The sequence below is a fragment of the Rattus norvegicus genome, chromosome 8 (genome assembly GCF_021556685.1).
Source record: "Rattus norvegicus strain SHRSP/BbbUtx chromosome 8, alternate assembly SHRSP_T2T, whole genome shotgun sequence".
Lineage (NCBI taxonomy): Eukaryota > Metazoa > Chordata > Mammalia > Rodentia > Muridae > Rattus > Rattus norvegicus.
In genome coordinates this window covers 42,204,664-42,224,320 of record NC_141541.1, presented here as the reverse complement: position 1 = coordinate 42,224,320, position 19,657 = coordinate 42,204,664, and the positions used below count along the sequence as shown (strand labels likewise).

At 40.0% G+C, this 19,657-nt stretch overlaps 1 long non-coding RNA gene and 1 pseudogene across 1 annotated transcript in view; both read right to left on the bottom strand.

Annotated features, from left to right (window-relative positions):
* Positions 1-1,946: 1,946 nt before the first annotated feature.
* Positions 1,947-3,873, bottom strand: LOC148004041 (PDZ domain-containing protein 4 pseudogene; annotated as a pseudogene).
* Positions 3,874-4,124: 251 nt separating this feature from the next.
* LOC134480017 (uncharacterized) overlaps positions 4,125-19,657 on the bottom strand; it is a 36,319-nt gene continuing 20,786 nt past the window's right edge. The window contains exon 4 of the long non-coding RNA XR_015627163.1: positions 4,125-4,788. This is a non-coding gene — a long non-coding RNA (uncharacterized LOC134480017). The remainder of the gene's footprint in view (positions 4,789-19,657) is intronic.

Here is a 19,657-nt window from a genome sequence, read left to right as displayed (position 1 = left end):
CCTTCCACTGGTGCTCTTACTAGGCTGTTCATTGCTACCTATGAGGTTGGAGCCCAGGGTCAGTCCACGTATTGTCTTTGGGTAGTGGCTTAGTCCCTGGAAGCTCTGCTATTTGAAGGGGACATGACTGAGAATAGTACAAAATCAGGTATACCTAATTTTCTCAATAGTAAAAACAAAAACGTGATCTTGAAAATACTTACAGTTAAATAATGCAAGACATTGGATTTCTCTGTATTATTCTTTAGAGTAAATGGCAAAATGCTACAAGGGTTGTAAATTTTATCTTTGCAATATATTTAATATTTTCTTTGGTGGTTTCAAAAATATTTTGGGGTTGAACTCAGGCTATCAGAACTAATGAACTATCTTACTGGTCATTTTAAAAACCGAGGGCTGATAAGATGATTCAATTGATACATTTGAATTGAAGTCTGACATCCATAATGCCAGTAATTCAGAATCAGAATGGTGGAAAGGTAACACTGCTTTTTCCAAGTTGAACTCTGACCTATAGACATGGGCACTTAAATATGCATACCAACACACATACAAATAAATAAGAATAAAACAAACTGAACTGAAACTATCCAAGAAATCATATTGAACAGTGAAATCAGTTTCATTAGGCATACAATATATGTCAGACTACCCAATGCAAAATAGAGGTATATGTATCATACAGAATAGGAACAGTATCCAAGTACATTATGTAGGAAACATGGTATGGGCTGAGGGTTTTGAGTTAGTATGATTCTTGGTGACATATTCTAGGGCAATAACTGAATGAACATCTCTGTGGGATGATGTCACAGGCGAGGCAGGTATAAGATAGAATGAGTTTTGTCACTGGACAAGAAGGAAGGATGGGCAGGAGAAAAGTTTGAGGGAAGGGGAGGAGACTGGAAAAGAAAGGAGGAAAAGACAGGAGGAACAGGAGAAGCCACCACTGAAAGAGAACTTGGAGACTGATGTTAAGATTCCACGCTGTTACTTCACAGGTTGTTATGAATGTTCTAATGTTTTTTTTTTTTTAAGAAAGGCAGCTTGCTTTATTCTTGGGATGTAGTTGGGGATCAGGGGCATCCTGTAGAATCCAGTGAGCTTCACCAAGCCTGAGAGGCACCAAAAAAGTGGCACTTTTAAGTTACATCATCTGGGTCCTAGTCATCTCTTAGCCCACCTTCCTTTCATTGGGTCCAAGACTCCCAACTCCCACCAGATCATCTCTAAACTACATAAGGTCTTCTGTGTTGCTCATTTGGTTTGGCACTCCTTACTTATGCCAGTGAGAAGAGTGGCTCTGCCACAGTTGACATAGAAGAATTCTTTTGAATGGATACTGTGCCCAAAATCCCTGTGATCTCATTCTCCTTCAGTCACTGGTGAGAGAAGTGGGCCTCATGGTTAAGCCTTGAAAGCCAAGGCAGAACCCCTTTGCTACTCCTCAGTGTAGAGGCCACCAGGACAGCGGCTTTTTATTCTAACCCATCTTCTTCCTTTCCCTCCCACACAACCATCTCTCTCCCCCCCCCTCAACCTCCTCAGCCAGCACTCGGTGGGGTTCACCTTTGCCAGGCTACCTAAAGGAGCTGCCAGCCCCCAGAGCAGATCCACAAAACAGAAAACAACTATTGGCAAGCACAGAAAACAAGAAAATCACAAAATTCAGGGTTGCCTTTGTCTCCAAATAATTGCAGCTCCTAGAAGAGGAGAGGTCGTTTTCTGCATGAAGTTGGACATTCTCTTGTGCTTAGGATAGTTCACCTCACCTCTCCGCACTGACTTTCCTGTCTCCAAGAACATAGCAAGAATACCATGTGCAAGCACACATAGGTGCTCTTTATGGGTATGCCTCTATGCTGGTTGTTGGCATAGCTTCTTGGGGAGAAGGAACTAGGTGTAAGAGAAGTGTTCCTTCCTGGGGCTTTCTACTTACCAAAGTCCTATGCACACATACATATACAGGTAGGAGTGTGCATGAGCACATCGTGCAAGCACACACATCGACACACACTAGATTCTAAGGGAGCGTGAGGGTCAGATTCTCTAGGCCTGGGCTGGGCTCCTGCTGGAGCAGCATAGACAGTGGTGACAGAGAGCAGAGTGTTGTAGATCCTTTTCCCATCAGCTGAGCGGGCACCATGTGCCAGCATCTCATGGATGGTGATCCAGTTGTCCAGAATCTTCTTGTTTCTCTTCTTTATGGTCTTACACTGGCTCAGCGCAATGATGTTGAGCTTAGGTTTGCTGTCACCGTTCTGCTGCTCCCTTAGACACTCCAGATAACTCTGCATGAACTCACCATGCTTCCTTTGCTCCCATGCTCGAATCAGGTGTCGCTTCCTCTCTTCTTTGTTCCAGTAGCGGCCCATCTTCATCACACTTACTGCATCATCATCAGTGGTCATACCACTGCACGCCTCTCGGATCTTCAGGCCTCTGACCTTCAGCAGCCGATCTCGTACAGGCCACTTGGCCACATAGTGGGTCCCATCACTTCACACCTTCACTTTCCAGTCCATGCGGGGTGCTTCAACAGCTGCAGCCACCAACCTGTCCACCCGAAGACCACTAGCCAAGCTCAGGTAGCCATGACTCAGATCCTCCAGGGTACGTGGCGGGGCCAACTGCATACAGCTATGGTACTGCTTGATCTCCTGGCCACCGTGGCACCTGGAGAGGTAAGGGCTACCTACAGGGCTCACACGCTCCAGAGTAACACTTGTCTTGGTGCTGCGGCTGACATGCTCTTCTGTGTTGTCTACGACCCACTTCGGGATCCCGCTAAAGTTATCAGAACTTGGCTGAGCTCCCTGGTGAAGGAGCACCCTTGAGGTGGGTGGTGACAGGAGGGCGAGAAGGGGTACAGTTCAAGTTGGAATTGCCAGCAGCAGATTGCTTCAGGGGGCTCTCAGGCAGAGGCTCCACAAGCAGTGGAGTGCTGTGGCAGCTCTCCCCATTGTTGTAGGCGCTGGTGCTATCCTTGTCTGATTTCTCTGGCAGTTCAGAGATATCAGATAGCTCATGCTTTTTGGGCTCACTGGCTGCCAGGTCATAGAAACTCTCTTCTTCCAGCAGCCAGAACTTCATACAACACTCCATCAACTGCTGCATCTTCGGTGCCCACAAGATAGTGCAACACTTGAACTCTAGGTGCCGAAGGTCTTCCTCCAGCATAGCCATCTCATGGCCTAGGCTCTCATTGTGGTTGACATCTAGGGCACTGTTGCCACTGGAGGCCCGGGAGAAGAAGATACTCAGCTGGTTGCCATTTTCCAGGTGGCACTTGATCTCCAGCAGCTCCCCGCAGCGTTCATACTCCTCATCAGTGAGCCCAGGAAGGTCAGCCCCTCCCAGCCCTGCCCCCTCAGCTAGCAAAGAATTATGCTGAAGTAGAAGTCCCTGCTCTGTAGGGCATCCCCTTGTAGACCGAACTTGCGCAGGCTTCCAGGGGTGTTGGTGGTGCTGGGAGGTTCATCCCTGAGCAGGTCATGTTCAGAGCTCTCTTAGTTGTGGGTACACGCATTAGTCTGGCCTACTCCGCTGTCCAGGTCCTGGCTGTTGCTCAAGCCAGGTCCCCCATCAGGAGCCCCCTTCTTATCATTTCCAGTCTGCTGGGTAGAGGTGTTCTTAAGGGATGGATGTGTACAGGGCTTTGTATGATTAGGTGAGCAATTTTATCTTATCAATTAGATCAAATGTTTTTGTGTTGTATGTTTTTTCATGTGCAGATTTAAGTGTAAGAGTGTGTCAGGGGGGTTGGGGATTTAGCTCAGCGGTAGATCACTTGCCTAGCAAGCGCAAGGCCCTGGGTTCGGTCCCCAGCTCTGAAAAAAAAAAAGAGTGTGTGGCAGATAATCTGGGCCGCATAGGACTTGGGATGTGTTTCTGTCCTGGAAACCTGCCTTTGGAATTAGATAGCTAGAGAGATTTCTTTCAGGCTCAGAGAGAGGCCTTCAGCAGTGTGATATGGGATGGAGCAGAGCGGATGAGATGCTTTGCTCACTGAGTCAAAGATATCTACCAGATATCTTGGAACACTGTGGTGCCGGCCCTAGAGCGGGTCAAAAGACTGCTTTATTTTTATAATATTACAACAACACACCTTAGAAAAATATTTTCAGTAAATATATTAAACACACACTTATGTTTTAAAATGTACATATTCACATTGTGACCTACTCATAATTCTAAAGCTTTTAAATGTCCACCTAAAATGTAAGGAAACCTTCAAAAAGATCTTTGGAATGGGATCACTAACAACATTTTCTCCCAACAGCACTGTGAACATTTTCTTAGGAGAATGAAAAATATAAAAATAAATATCCCAAACACCCCCAATTTTAAAAAGTATGGAATTTACTAAAGCAAAGGTAAATAGTGAGGTTTCCAGAAGTATAAAGAATCACATGTGTGTGAACACAGTGGAAAAGGACACGGTGGTGTATGAGCACCTTCACCTGTGTTGTCTCATCTTAGTCACTTGATGGCACTGAGGATGTCTGAGAGATTCTGTAAGCACAATTCTTATTTTCTGACACAATTAGCCTGTGTTGTCTCTGTCTTATCCATGGTTTAACACATTAATGCATTTTAACAGTTGGCATATTGTTAACAGATGGGGAAGTTTTCTTGGGGTGGAAGTATCAGACTAGGAATGTTTCTTTGAGAGATGTACTTTTTTCCTTGATTCCTTTCAATTTTACTCAGTTCTGCTGCTTCCCAAATGCCATGAGTTTAATAACTATGTTCTCCTGCATCCTTCCATCATGGTGGTAGAAACCTCTGAAATCATGAAATAAAATTCTTTTATTCTTTCATTGTTTTACTCTGGTTACAGTCATGGAAAGCTGTCTAACATGTGCCCTGTGTTGTCTGAGTAAGAATGAAGTGAGATGCTGGAGCTCTTGTTTGCTGGTCAGCCTGACAGAAAAGGTAATGCTGAAGTAAAGCTTCATTAATCAGGTCTGTTATATTCACAGGGAAACCACCCCTATTTACAATATTTGTCAGATAAGACACATGTGTTACAAAAGGTAACAATAAAGGGAGGAAGGGGAGAGTGCACATGTAAGAGTAATGGCTAATCCTGTTTGTCAACTTGACTATATCTGGAATGAATTCAATCCAGATTTGGAGGGCTCAACTGTGATCCAATCTTGAGCCTGGGAGACACAAGTTTCTGACTTTGACATATGCCTGAAGATATTGAGGTATAGAGGCTATGAAAAGCTTAGGACCAGTCAAGGTAGTACATGCCTTTAATTGCAAGAGACTAAGGCACTGAGATCTTTGAGTTCAAGGTCAACCTAGGACAAAACAAGGACAAGAACCAGGATGTGGTGGTACATACCATTAATCTGGACTACACCTGTTGAATATTTACTTAAGTACATTGATAGAAGGAAGATTAGCTCTTCTTCATTTGCTTGCATTTACTTTCCACACATCTGTTGGAATCTACAGGAGATCAGATGAAACAACTAGCCTTGTAGGACTAAGAAACTACTAGATTCTTGGACTTCTCATTCGCAGCTGACCATTGTTGGGGAATTTGACTACAGACTGTAAGTCATCCTAACAAATTCCATTACCATATAGAGACTATCTATTAGTTCTGTGAGTCTAAGAATCCTGATTAATACAGTCAATGGTGAAAGTATGGATTAAGAAATGTAAAGAAGCCAGAATCCTAGAAATGGAGAGTGACAATTCACCTGTCAATTACCAAAACCTGATGCTAAGCCAAGGCAGGTGTCAGAATCTACACAGTTGTAGATATTGATGGTCTCACATCATTTGGCTATAAGGTACACAGATGGGTTAAAGGCTTACTTAAGTACAACACAGCAAGCAAGTCTTAAGCCTTTAAATCCTGTTACATAAAGAGTGGTCATTATAACATACATATTCCTTTTTCAGATTTTTGTTATAAAAATGCTTAGTGAAATTTGTGAGTAAATAAACTATAAACCATGATTTCATTCATCAATCTGGTCATGAAGACCACCAAGAGAATCCTCCCTGCCCTCCAGTTATTTTCTCAGAACTGGATTATTGTCCTGTCCTACAGTTATTTGCAATCAATACCAGAAACAGAAGAATTCTTTCCAAATTTTACATGGAGTCACATTCTCCCATGCTCAACATCTTTGCCAAAAATCACAGAGAACTTTATGTCTCATAGACATGCAAGAATACCCTAAAATCTCCAAGGACTTACATACCCATTGAAACTATCCATTAGAGATGCTTCTGATCTTTTGTAGGTTTATAGGTACTTAACTCCTGTTTTACAAATCCTGGAAGAATTGATCAGTTCAAAGTGAATACAATTTAGTGTTGAAAGGATGAAACCAAGTGTATGAGGATCATTTTGAGCCCAGCTTCAAACACTGTACAGGAACTGAGCCCATGGCTCGGTATAAGAAAAAAATGAGGGGAGAAGTTGGATGTATATTGAATTTACCTCTGCAGGGAAATCATGACTTTGACTCTTAAACAGGATGGTTTAAGTAGGACAAAAATCTTTCCCCACCCTAAATCAAGGTAATGGACACACTTTAAGGATGAAAATAGGAGATGTGATGAAGCCTGCTTGAGCTGGCCATACAGGATTGGACAGTTCCTCCATTTTTCTCATTATCATCATCCTATTAAGAACTCTTCTTGCCCACCTTTTATACTACATTTAGGGTATGAACAAGTAAGTTAAATAAAAAGTGAAAATGAAGTATAAAAGAAACAAAATGAGGAGAAAGAAGATAAGCAATTTGACAGAGGACCAGGAACAGGAAAAAGAGAAAAGCACTATGATTGTCATATCAGTGGCAAGGGGAGAAGGAGAATGTACAGGTATGGAAATGAAGAGTTCATTTAACCATAGTCAAATACCATCTATTGCAGATCTCCCAAAAGAACAAAACATGATCTGTATGTTTACACACAAGCACTGGTTCCTACCATCTGCCATGAACTCATTTCCAGGAAGTTCACCAGCAGAGGCACCAAGAAGTAATTTCTATTTACACTGAGATTCTAAAACTGAAGAGTAGCAGAGAGAAGACAGAGAACTCAGGAAGTAGCATGTACAGGCAAGGAAGGAAATGCAGAGTGATGCCAGGCTATGGATTGAGCAGTTTGCCTGGAGAGAATCCAGGTTCCTCATTGCTACTTTGTGACCTAGTAGGATATACTCTTCTGGCTTCTTTCCCATGGGCTTTACTGTCAGATTTGTGTGTGAGATACTCAAAGAATTGTGAAATCTAGTGAATGATGAATGCAGAGAATAAGTGCAAATGTCTAATCTAGAAGCAAAGCAAAAAGAGAACAATGTTCAGAACCACTGATGGAACCAAGCCAGAGACAATATCAGGCAGTGGTCAAGAATAGTCCTCAGAACCAGAGATGACAAGAATATAATTATCCATAACAGCAGTCATATATCTCTCAAAAGATTAAAAGCAAAAAAAACAAATGATGGAATAATGAAAGGATACTGAAAGCTACAAGAGGAAGGAAAAGAAATGGTCTATTTATCAAAAAAGTGAGCACATGAGAATAGTGTGATTATTCCACAGAAATTTGAAAAGAGTGAAGGTTCTAGAAGATGTATGCCAAGTTCTAATACATAAGAAACATTACACCAAACAAAGCTACCTATTAAAATTGAAGGAGAAACACATTGTTCCATGATAAATACTGACTAGTTAAATTCTACAGAAGATATGAGAAGAAATACATCATTCTGAAGAGAAAGAAAAACACACCCAAGCACACACACGGAAATTACAATGCCAAGATGGTTAATAAAAATGTATATCCCTGAACCCAAATCCCAAGGGGGAGAGGGATGGACCTTCAGAAGTGCAGACACTTCTGAGGAATCAGAGGAGATTATCCTCTGCCCACATTCCAGACTGAAGAGAGAATCACCCAGTGACAGCTGTGCCCTTGGGCGCAGGGACCTAGGAGCAGTCAGGGGCAGGATGCTTCTGATTTCTGCCAGCACCAAGAAAAGAAAGACAGTTACCAGAAGCACCTACACACCTGAGAGCAGAGGTAAGACCAACTTTTCTGCTCTAAGTGACCTGACTGATGGATTCAGGACCCACAAAGTCGTAAGGGACAGGGCACTTCCAGTTTCTGGCCATGCCTGGACCTGAATTGATTTCATCCCACAGTTCCCTGCTCCCAAATGCCATGGGCGAAAGAGATGAACACCCTGAAGTGCGGACCATTCTGAGGCTGAAGGACAGACTGCCGCTTCTGCCCAACTTTTACCACATCCATGGCCCAAGAGGAAATTGCATAGTGCCTCTGAACATAAGACTATAGGAACAGTTAACAGCAGGAGCCTGCTGTTCTGATCTGCTCCTGGAGCTGAACCCAACTGGTCAAACAGCTATGTGTACCAAAATCCCATGGCAGAGAGAGCTGGATCCTCAGAAATCCAGACACTCCTGAGAAATCAGAGGAGACTACTCTCTGCCCATATTCACCACCCAAGGGGAAATCACCTAGTGTCATATGTGCTACCTATGCGCAGGAACCTAGGAGCAGTAAGGGGCAGTACCCTTCAGATTCGTGCATGTGCCAAGAGCTGAAAAACAGTTATCAGGAATGCCTACACGCCTGAGAGCAGAGTACTCTAAGTTCCAGGTGAAAGAATGCCGGAAAGGAGGTTTACAGGAGTGCTGACATAGAGACCTACAGAAGGGTGAAGCCACTGTCAGAAATGGCAAGAAATGTTGCCACCAGAGACAACCTGATGGTGAGAGGCAAGCATAGCAACCTAAGCAAAAGAAACCAAGACTACTTGCCATCATCAGAGCCCAGTTTTCCCAACAAAGCTAATATTAAATATCCAAAAACACAAATAAAGCAATATTTACATTTAAAAATTACATTTTATGATGATGAAGGAGGACTTTAAAAAAGATATAAATGGCTCCCTTAAAGAAGTAGAGGACAACACAAGTAAATACACAAAAGCCATTAAAGAGCAAACACAAAAATCCCTTAGAGAACCCCTTAAAGAATTATAGGAAAACACACCCTAACAGGTGAAGGAATTGAACAAAACCATCCAGGATTTTAAAATGGAAATAGAAACAATGAAAAAGCACAAAGGGAGGCAAGCCTTGAGATAGAGAACCTAGGGAAGAGATCAGGAGACAAAGATGCAAACATCACAAACAGAATACAAGAGATAGAAGAGACAATCTCAGGGACAGAAGATGCTATAGAAAACATCGACACAAACATCAAAGACAATGTAAAATACAAAAAGTTCATAGGCCAAAACATCCAGGAAATCCAGGACACAATAAGAATATCAAATCTAAGGAAAATAGGTATAGAAGAGAGTGAAGACTCCCAACTTAAATGTCCAGTAATATTTTCAACGAAATTATAGAAGAAAACCTCCCTAATCTAAAAAAGGGATGCCCATAGATATAAAAGAAGCCTACAGAACTCCAAATAGATTGCCCCAGAAAAGAAATTTCTCCCATCACATAATAGTCAAAACAACAAATGCACCAAACAGAAAAGAATTTTAAAAGCAGTAAGGGAAAATATGTCAATTAACATATAAAGGGAGACCTATAAGAATTATGTCAAACTTCTCACCAAAAGAGTATGAAAGACAGAAGATCCTGGGCAGATATCATACAGACCCTGAGAGAATACAAATGCCAACCCAAATTACTATATCCAGCAAAGCTCTCAATTAAGATAGATGAAGATAGAGATAAGGGCACAGAAGCAGCAGATCCCCTGCGTCTGAGTCACCGCCGGAACCTGAAGGGACGGACTGAATAAACAGTTCTCTGCACCAAAATCCCGAGGGAGGGAGAGGTAAACCTTCAGAGAGGCAGACACGCCTGGGAAACCAGAAGAGACTACACTCTGCCCACCTCTCTGACTCCAGAGGGAAACACCAAACTCCATCTGGGACTCTGGTGCACAGGGGCACCCAGAAAGGGCGGCACAGGTCCTCCTGGTGGCTACCCACTCGGAGAGCTCATAAGCAACACCCCACGAGCAAACTTGAGCCTCAGGACCACAGGTAAGACCAACTTTTCTGCTCCAAGTGACCTGCCTGGTGAACTCAGGGCACAGGCCCACAGGAACAGCTGAAGACCTGTAGATAGGAAAAACTATACTCCCAAAATCAGAACACTCTGTTCTCATAACTGGCTGAAAGAAAACAGGAAAAGAGGTCGACAGCACTTCTGACACACAGGCTTATAGGACAGTCTAGCCACTGTCAGAAATTGCAGAACAAAGTAACACTAGAGATAATCTGATGGCGAGAGGCAAGCACAGGAACCCAAGCAACAGAAACCAAGACTACATGGCATCATCGGAGCCTAATTCTCCCACCAAAGCAAACACGGAATTTCCAAAGACACCAGAAAAGCAAGATCTAGATTCAAAATCATATTTGATCATGATGTTGGAAAGAAAGATATGAAGAACTCCCTTAGAGAAACAAAGGAAAACATAAATAAACAAGTAGAAGCCTACAGAGAGGAATCACAAAAATCCCTGAAAGAATTCCACGAAAACACAATGAAACAGTTGAAGGAATTTAAAATGGAAATAGAAGCAATCAAGAAAGAACACATGGAAACAACTCTGGATATAGAAAACCAAATGAAGAGACAAGGAGCCGTAAATATGAGCATCACCAACAGACTACAAGAGACAGAAGAGAGAATCTCAGGAACAGAAGATTATATAGAAATCATCTACTCAACTGTCAAAGATAATGTAAAGCAGAAAAAGCTACTGGTCCAAAACATACAGGAAATCCAGGACTCAATGAGAAGATCAAACCTAAGGATAATAGGTATAGAAGAGAGTGAAGACTCCTAGCTCAAAGGACCAGTAAATATCTTCAACAAAATCATAGAAGAAAACTTCCCTAACTTAAAGAAAGAGATACCCATAAGCATACAAGAAGCCTACAGAACTCCAAATAGATTGGACCAGAAAAGAAACTCCTCCCGTCACATAATAGTCAAAACACCAAACGCACAAAATAAAGAAAGAATATTAAAAGCAGTAAGGGAAAAAGGTCAAGTAACATCTAAAGGCAGACCTATCAGAATCACACCAGACTTTTCGCCAGAGACTACCAAAGCCAGAAGATCCTGGACAGATGTTGTAGAGACCCAAATGCCAGCCCAGGTTACTGTATCCTGCAAAACTCTCAATTAACATAGGTGGAGAAACAAAAATATTTCATGCCAAACCAAATTTACACAATATCTTTCTACAAATCCAGCGCTACAATGGATAATAAATGGTAAAGCCCAACATAAAGAGGCAAGTTACACCCTAGAAAAAGCAAGAAACTAATCATCTTGGCAACAAAACAAAGAGAAGAAAAGCACACAAACAGAACCTCACATCCAAATATGAATATAACAGGAAGTAATAATCACTATTCCTTAATATCTCTCAACATCAATGGTCTCACCTCCCCAATAAAAAGACATAGATTAACAAACTGGATACTCAATGAGGACCCTGCATTCTGCTGCCTACAGGAAACACACCTCAGAGACAAAGACAGACACTACCTCAGAATGAAAGGCTGGAAAAAACTTTCCAAGCAAATGGTCTGAAGAAGCAAGGTGGAGTAGCCATTATAATATCAAATAAAATCAATTTTCAACTAAAAGTCATCAAAAAAGGTAAGGAAGGACACTTCATATTCAGCAAAGGAACAATCCACCAAGATGAACTCTCAGTCCTAAATATATATGCCCCAATTAAAATGTCACCTACATACGTAAAAGATACCTTACTAAAGAAAAACACACAATGCACCTCACACAATAATATTAGGAGATTTCAACACCCAACTCTCATCAATGGACAGATCATGGAAAGAGAAATTAAACAGAGATGTAGACCGACTAAGAAAAGTCATGAACCAAATGGACTTAACAGTCATTTATAGTACAATCTATCCTAAAGCAAAAGATATACATTCTACTCAGCTCCTCACGGTACGTTCTCCAAAACTGACCATAGAATTGGTCAAAAAACGGGCCTCAACACGTACAGAAAGGTAGAAATAATCCCATGTGTGCTATCAGACCACCACGGCCTAAAGCTTGTCCTCAATAAAAATAAGGGAAGAACGCCCACATATACATGGAAGTTGAACAATGATCTACTCAATGATAACCTAGTCAAGGAAGAAATAAAGAAAGAAATTAAAGACTTCTTAGAAATTAATGAAAATGAAGGTACAACGTACCCAAACTTATGGGGCACAATGAAAGCTGTGCTAAGAGGAAAATTCATAGCTCTGAGTAACTGCAAAAAGAAACAGGAGAGAGCATATTTCACCAGCTTGACAGCACACCTAAAAGCTCTAGAACAAAAAGAAGCAAATACACCCAGGAGGAGTAGAAGGCAGGAAATAATCAAACTCAGAGCTGAAATCAGCCAAATAGAAACAAAAAGGACCATAGAAAGAATCAACAGAACCAAAAGTTGGTTCTTTGAGAAAATCAACAAGATAGATAAACCCTTAACCAGAATAATGAGAGGACAGAGAGAGTGTGTCCAAATGAACAAAATCAGGAATGAAAAGGGAGACATAACTACAGATTCAGAGGAAATTCATAAAATAATCAAATCTTAATATAAAAGCCTATATTCAACAAAACTTGAAAATCTGCAGGAAATGGACAATTTCCTTGACAGATACTAGGTACCGAAGTTAAATCAGGAACAGATAAACCAGTTAAACAACCCCATAAGTCTTAAGGAAATAGAAGCAGTTATTAAAGGTCTCCCAACCAAAAAGAGCCCAGGTCCAGAGGGGTTTAGTGCAGAATTCTATCAGACCTTCATGGAAGACCTCATACCAATACTATCCAAACTATTCCACAAAATTGAAATAGATGGAACACTACTGAATTCCTTCTATGCAGCCACAATTACTCTTATACGTAAACCTCAAAAAGACCCAACAAAGAAAGAGAACCTCACACCAATTTCCCTTATGAATACCGACGCAAAAATACTCAATAGAATTCTGGCAAACCGAATCCAAAAGCAGATCAAAACAATCGTCCACCATGATCAAGTAGGCTTCATCCCAGGCATGCAGGGATGGTTTAATATAAGGAAAACCAACAACATGATTCATTATATAAGCAAACTGGAAGAATAAAACAACATGATCATTTCATTAGATGCTGAGAAAGCATTTGACAAAATTCAATACCCCTTCATGATAAAAGTCCTGGAAAGAATAGGAATTCAAGGCCCATACTTAAAAATGGTAAAAGCTACCTACAGCAAACCAGTTGCTAACATTAAACTAAATGGAGAGAAACTTGAAGCAATCCCACTAAAATGAGGGACTTTACAAGGCTGCCCACTCTCTCCCTACTTATTCAATATAGTTCTTAATGTTCTAGCCAGAGCAATCAGACAATAAAAGGATATCAAGGGGATACAGATTGGAAAAGAAGAAGTCAAAATATCACTATTTGTAGATGATATGATAGTATATTTAAGGGATCCCAAAAGTTCCACCAGAGAACTACTAAATCTGATAAACAACTTCAGCAAAGTGGCTGGGTATAAAATTAACTCAAATAAATCAGTAGCCTTCCTCTACACAAAAGAGAAACAAGCCGGGAGAGAAATTAGGGAAATGACACCCTTCATAATAGACCCAAAGAGTATAAAGTACCTCTTTGTTACTTTAACCAAGCAAGTAAAATATCTTGACAATAAGAACTTCAAGACTCTGAAGAAAGAAATTGAAGAAGACCTCAGAAGATGGAAAGATCTCCCATGCTCATGGATTGGCAGGATTAATATAGTAAAAATGGCCATTTTACCAAAAGTGATCTACAGATTCAATGCAATCCACATCAAAATACCAATCCAATTCTTCAATGAGTTAGTCACAACAATTTGCAAATTCATCTGGAATAACAAAAAAACCAGGATAGCTAAACCTATCCTCAACAATAAAAGGACTTCAGGGGGAATCACTATCTCTGAACTCAAGCAGTATTACAGAGCAATAGTGATAAAAACTGCATGGTATTGGTACAGAGACAGACAGATAGACCAATGCAACAGAATTGAAGACCCAGAAATGAACCCACATACCTATGGGCACTTGATTTTTGACAAAGGAGCCAAAACCATCCAATGGAAAAAAGATAGCATTTTCAGCAAATGGTGCTGGTTCAACTAGAGGTCAACATGTAGAAGAAAGCAAATCAATCCATGCTTATCACCCTGTACAAAGCTTAAGACCTAGTGGATCAAGGACCTCCACATCAAACCTGATACACTCAAACTAATAGAAGAAAAACTAGGGCAGCATCTCGATCACATGTGCACTGGAAAAAATTTCCTGAACAAAACACCAATGGCTTATGCTCTAAGATCAAGAATCGACAAATGGGATCTCATGAAACTGCAAAGCTCTTGTAAGGCAAAGGACACTGAGGTTAGGACAAAACGGCAACCAACAGATTGGGGAAAGATCTTTCCCAATCCTACAACAGATAGAGGGCTTATATTCAAAATATACAACGAACTCAAGAAGTTAGACCGCAGGGAGACAAATAACCCTATTAAAAAATGGGGTTCAGAGCTAAACAAAGAATTCACACCTGAGGAACGCCAAATGGCTGAGAAACACCTAAAGAAATGTTCAACACCTTAGTCATAAGGGAAATGCAAATCAAAACAACCCTGAGATTTTACCTCACACAAGTGAGAATGGCTAAGATCAAAAACTCAGGTGACAACAATGCTGGTGAGGATGTGGAAAAAGAGGAACACTCCTCCATTGTTGGTGGGATTGCAGACTGGTACAACTATTCTGGAAATAAGTCTGTAGGTTCCTTATAAAAGTGGACATTGCACTACCTGCAGACCCAGGTATATACATCTCTTGGGCATATACCCAAAAGATGCCCCAACATATAAAAAAGACACATGCTCCACTATGTTCATAGCAGCCTTATTTATAATAGCCAGAAGCTGGAAAGAACCCAGATGCCCGTCAACAGAGGAATGGATACAGAAAATGTGGTACACCTATAGAATGGAATATTACTCAGCTATCAAAAACAATGCCTTTATGAAATTCATAGACAAATTTAGGAAACTGGGAAATATCATCCTGAGTGAGGTAACCCAATCACAGGAAAACACACATGGTATGCACTCATTGATTATTGGCTATTAGCCCAAATGCATGAATTACCCTAGATGCATAGGTCACATGAAACTCAAGACGGATGATCAAATGTGATGGCTTCATATCTTCTTTAAAAGGGGAACAAGAATACCCTTGCTGTGGAATAGAGAGGCAAAGATTAAAACAGAGACAGAAGGACCACCCATTCAGAGCCTGCCCAACATGTGGCCCATACATATACAGCCACCCAATTAGACAAGATGGATGAAGCAAAGAAGTGCAGGCAGACAGGAGCCGGATGTAGATCTCTTCTGAGATGCACAGCCAGAATACGGCAAATACAGAGGCGAATGCCAGCAGCAAACCACTGAAGTGAGAATAGGACCCCTGTTGAAGGAATCAGAGAAAGAACTGCAAGAGCTTGAAGGGGCTTGAGACCCCCATATGAACAACAGTGCCAAGCAACCACAGCTTCCAGAGACTAACCCACTACCTAAAGACTATATATACATGGACTGACCCTGGACTCAGACCTCATAGGTAGCAGTGAATATCCTAGTAAGATCATCAGTGGAAGGGGAAGCCCTTGGTCCTGCTAAGACTGAACCCCTAGGGAACGTGATTGTTGGGGGGAGGGTGGCAATGGGGGGAGGATGGGGAGGGGAACACCCATAATGAAGGGGAGGGGTTAGGGCGATGTTTTCCCGGAAACCGGGAAAGGGAATAACACTTGAAATGTAAATAAGAAATACTCAAGTTAATAAAAAAAAGATGAAGATACCAATATAGTCCATGACAAAACCAAATTTATACAGTATCTTTCTACAAATCCAGCTCGATAAATTATAATAGATCAAAAACTCCAACACAAGTATGGAAATTACATTGTAGAAAAAGCGACAAAGTTATATCCTTGCATCGAAAGCAAAAGAAGAGAGACACACAAACATAATTCCACCTCAAACAACAAAAATAACAGGAAACAACAATAACTGTTCCTTTATACCTCTTGAAATCAATAGACACAATAGACATAATTCCGCAATAAAAAGACATAGACTGAACGACTTCATATGTGAAGAGGACCCAGCATTTGACTGCATACAGAAAACATAACTCAGAGACAAAGACAGACAGTAACTCAATGAAAAAGGCTGGAAAACAACTTTCCAAGCAATTGATCAAAGAAAAAACCTGGAGTAGCCATTCTAATACCCAATGAAATCAACTTTACATCAAAAGTTATTAAAAAAGATAAGGAAGGATACTTCATATTCAACTAAAGTAAAACACACCAAGATAAACTCTCAATCCTAAATATCTATGCTCCAAATGCAAGGGCACCTACATTCATAAAACAAACCTACTAAAGCTTAAGGCACACATTCTACTGCACACAATAATAGTAGATTTCAATTCCCCACTCTCTTCAATGGACAGAATATGGAATCAGAAATCAAAAAGAGACATAGAGAAGTTATGAACCAAATGGACTTAACAGATAGTTACAGAATATTCTTCCTAAAACAAAAGGATACACCTTCTTCTCTGAACGTCACTGTACCTTCTCCAAAATTGACTGTATAATAGGCCACAAAAAAGGCATCAACTACTGCAAGAAGACAAAATAGTCCCATGCAACCTATCACATCATCATGGACTAACACTGGTCTTCAAGAGTAATAAAAATGACAGCAAGCCCACATATGCATGGAAGTTGAACAATGCTCTACTCAATGATAACCTAGTCAAGGAAGAAATAAAGAAAGAAATTAAAGACTTCTTAGAAATTAATGAAAATGAAGGTACAACGTACCCAAACTTATGGGGCACAATGAAAGCTGTGCTAAGAGGAAAATTCATAGCTCTGAGTGCCTGCAAATAGAAACAGGAGAGAGCACACATCAGCAGCTTGGCAGCCCAACTAAGAGCTCTAGAACAAAAAGAAACAAATACACCCAAGGGGAGTAGACATCAGGAAATAATCAAATTCAGGGTTGAAATCAATCACATGGAATCAAAAAGGACTATTCAACAATCAACAAAACTAGGAGTTGGTTCTTTGAGAAAAATCAAAAAATAAAAACATCCTTAACCAGGAGAACCAGCAGGCACAGAGAATGTTTCCAAATCGACAAAATCAGAAAAGAAAGACATAACAACGGAATATGAGGAAATTCAAAAAAGTCGTCAGATCATAATACAAAAGTGTATATTCAACAAAACTTGAAAATCTGGAGGAAATGGACAATTTTCTAGACAAATAAGAGATATCAAAGTTTAATCAAGAACAGATAAACCATCTAAACAGCCCCATAAATCCTAAAGACATAGGAGCAATTATTAAAATTCTCCCAACCATAAAGAGCCCAGTTCCAAATGGGTTTAGTGCAGAATTCCATCAGAACTTCATAGAAGACCTCAAAACAATGCTGTCCAAATAATTTCACAAAATAGAAACAGAGTACTACCAAATTCCTATTGTGAAGGCACAATTATGCTTACACTCAAACCACACAAAGCCCCAACAAAGAAAGAGAACTTCAGACCAATTTTTCTTATTACTATGTACATATTATCAAGCAAAAATACTCAATAAAATTCTCACAAATGGAATCCCAGAACACATCAAAACAATCATACATCATGAACAAGTATGCTTCATCTCATGGATGAACAAATCCTTCTTATATATGGAAATCCATCAATGAAATCTTCTATATAAACAAACTCAAAGTTAAAAAGCACATGATCATTTCATTAGATGCATGGAAAGCACTGTACCAAATACAACACACCTTCATGATAAAAGTCCTGGAACGTCGAGGAATTCAAGGCCCGTGGCTAAACATAGTAAAAGCAATATATAGACAACCAGTAGCTAACACAAAACTAAATCAAGAGAAACTTGAACAATCCCACTAAAACTAGGGACTAAAGAGGGCTGCCACTCTCTCCCTACTTATTCAATGTAGTACTCAAAGTACTAGCCAGAACAATCAGACAAGGAAAGGATGTCAAAGGGATAGAAATTGTGGAAGATAGAAGTCAAAATATTACTATTTGCAGATGATATAGTAGTACATTTAAGTGACCCGAAAAGTTCCACCAGAGAATTCCTAAACCTGACAAACAACTACAGCAAAGTGGCTTGGCATAACATTAACTCAAACAAATCAGTAGTCTTGCTCTACTGAAAGAATAAACAAGTTGAGAAAGAAATTAGGGAAATGACACCCTTCATAATTCTTCCAAATAACATAAAATACCTCCTTGTAACCTATCCAAGCAAGTGAAAGATCTGTATGACAAGAACTTCGAATCTCTAAAGAAAGAAATTGAAGAAGATCTCAGAAGATGGGAAGTCCTCCCATGCTCATGGATTGGCAGGATTAATATAGTAAAAATGGTCATTTTGCCCAAAGCAATCTACAGATTCAATGCAACTCCAATCAAAATTCCAACTCAATTGTTCATAGAGTTAGAAAGAGAAATTTGCAAATTCATTTTAAATAACAAAAATTCCAGGATAGTGAAAACTATACTCAACAATAAAGGAACTTCTGGGGGAGTCACAATACCTGACCTCAAACAGTATTATAGAGCTGTGGCCATGTCAATGATACACACTCACTCAGAACTGTAACCATTCCCCACATCTAAACAAATAGAAAAAAGAAACAAGCCAGCACAGCTGTTGTAATAACTGACAAAATAAAGTTTGGAAAAAAAGTAATCAAAAGTGGTTATTAAATATCCCTACATATGTATTAAAGGAATATCCATTGACAGAATATTGCAATTTTGATTATAAACTAACCAACTCGTAAAAGACATAACAATTGATCTAAAATCCAGATTAACCCCAATCCAATTGTTGTAGATGAGCTTAATATTCCACTCTGACTAACATACAAGTCATATGGAGGAATCTAAACTGGGAAACATTAGAGTTCAATGGTTCATAAAGTAATTAGACCTAACAGAATATTACACTGAACATTCAAAAAGATTAATAGTGAATTTTTCTCATTAGCATATAAACTTTCTCCAAAATCACCCACACAGTAATATTCAAATCCACCCCAACATAGAAAAAATGAAATAACATGCTGTATTCTATCAGACTATATTGGAATAAGCCTGGAATAAGCCTGGCTGCCAAAATCAATAGAAACAATACAAGTACACAAACTCATGAAAACTAAAAAGCACAGTACTGAATGATAATTGTGACAAAGGAGAAGTCAAGCAGGGAATTTTAATAAAGTTTCTAGAATGTAACGAATATGAAAACACAACATACCAAAATCTACATGATGCAATGGAGGCTGTGCTAAAATGATATATTATATGTGTAAGTTGTAAATATATAAAAAATTAAAAACCTAAAACTAATAGCACAGCTATGATAAATGTGCTATGATAGCACTAATGATAAATGTGAAG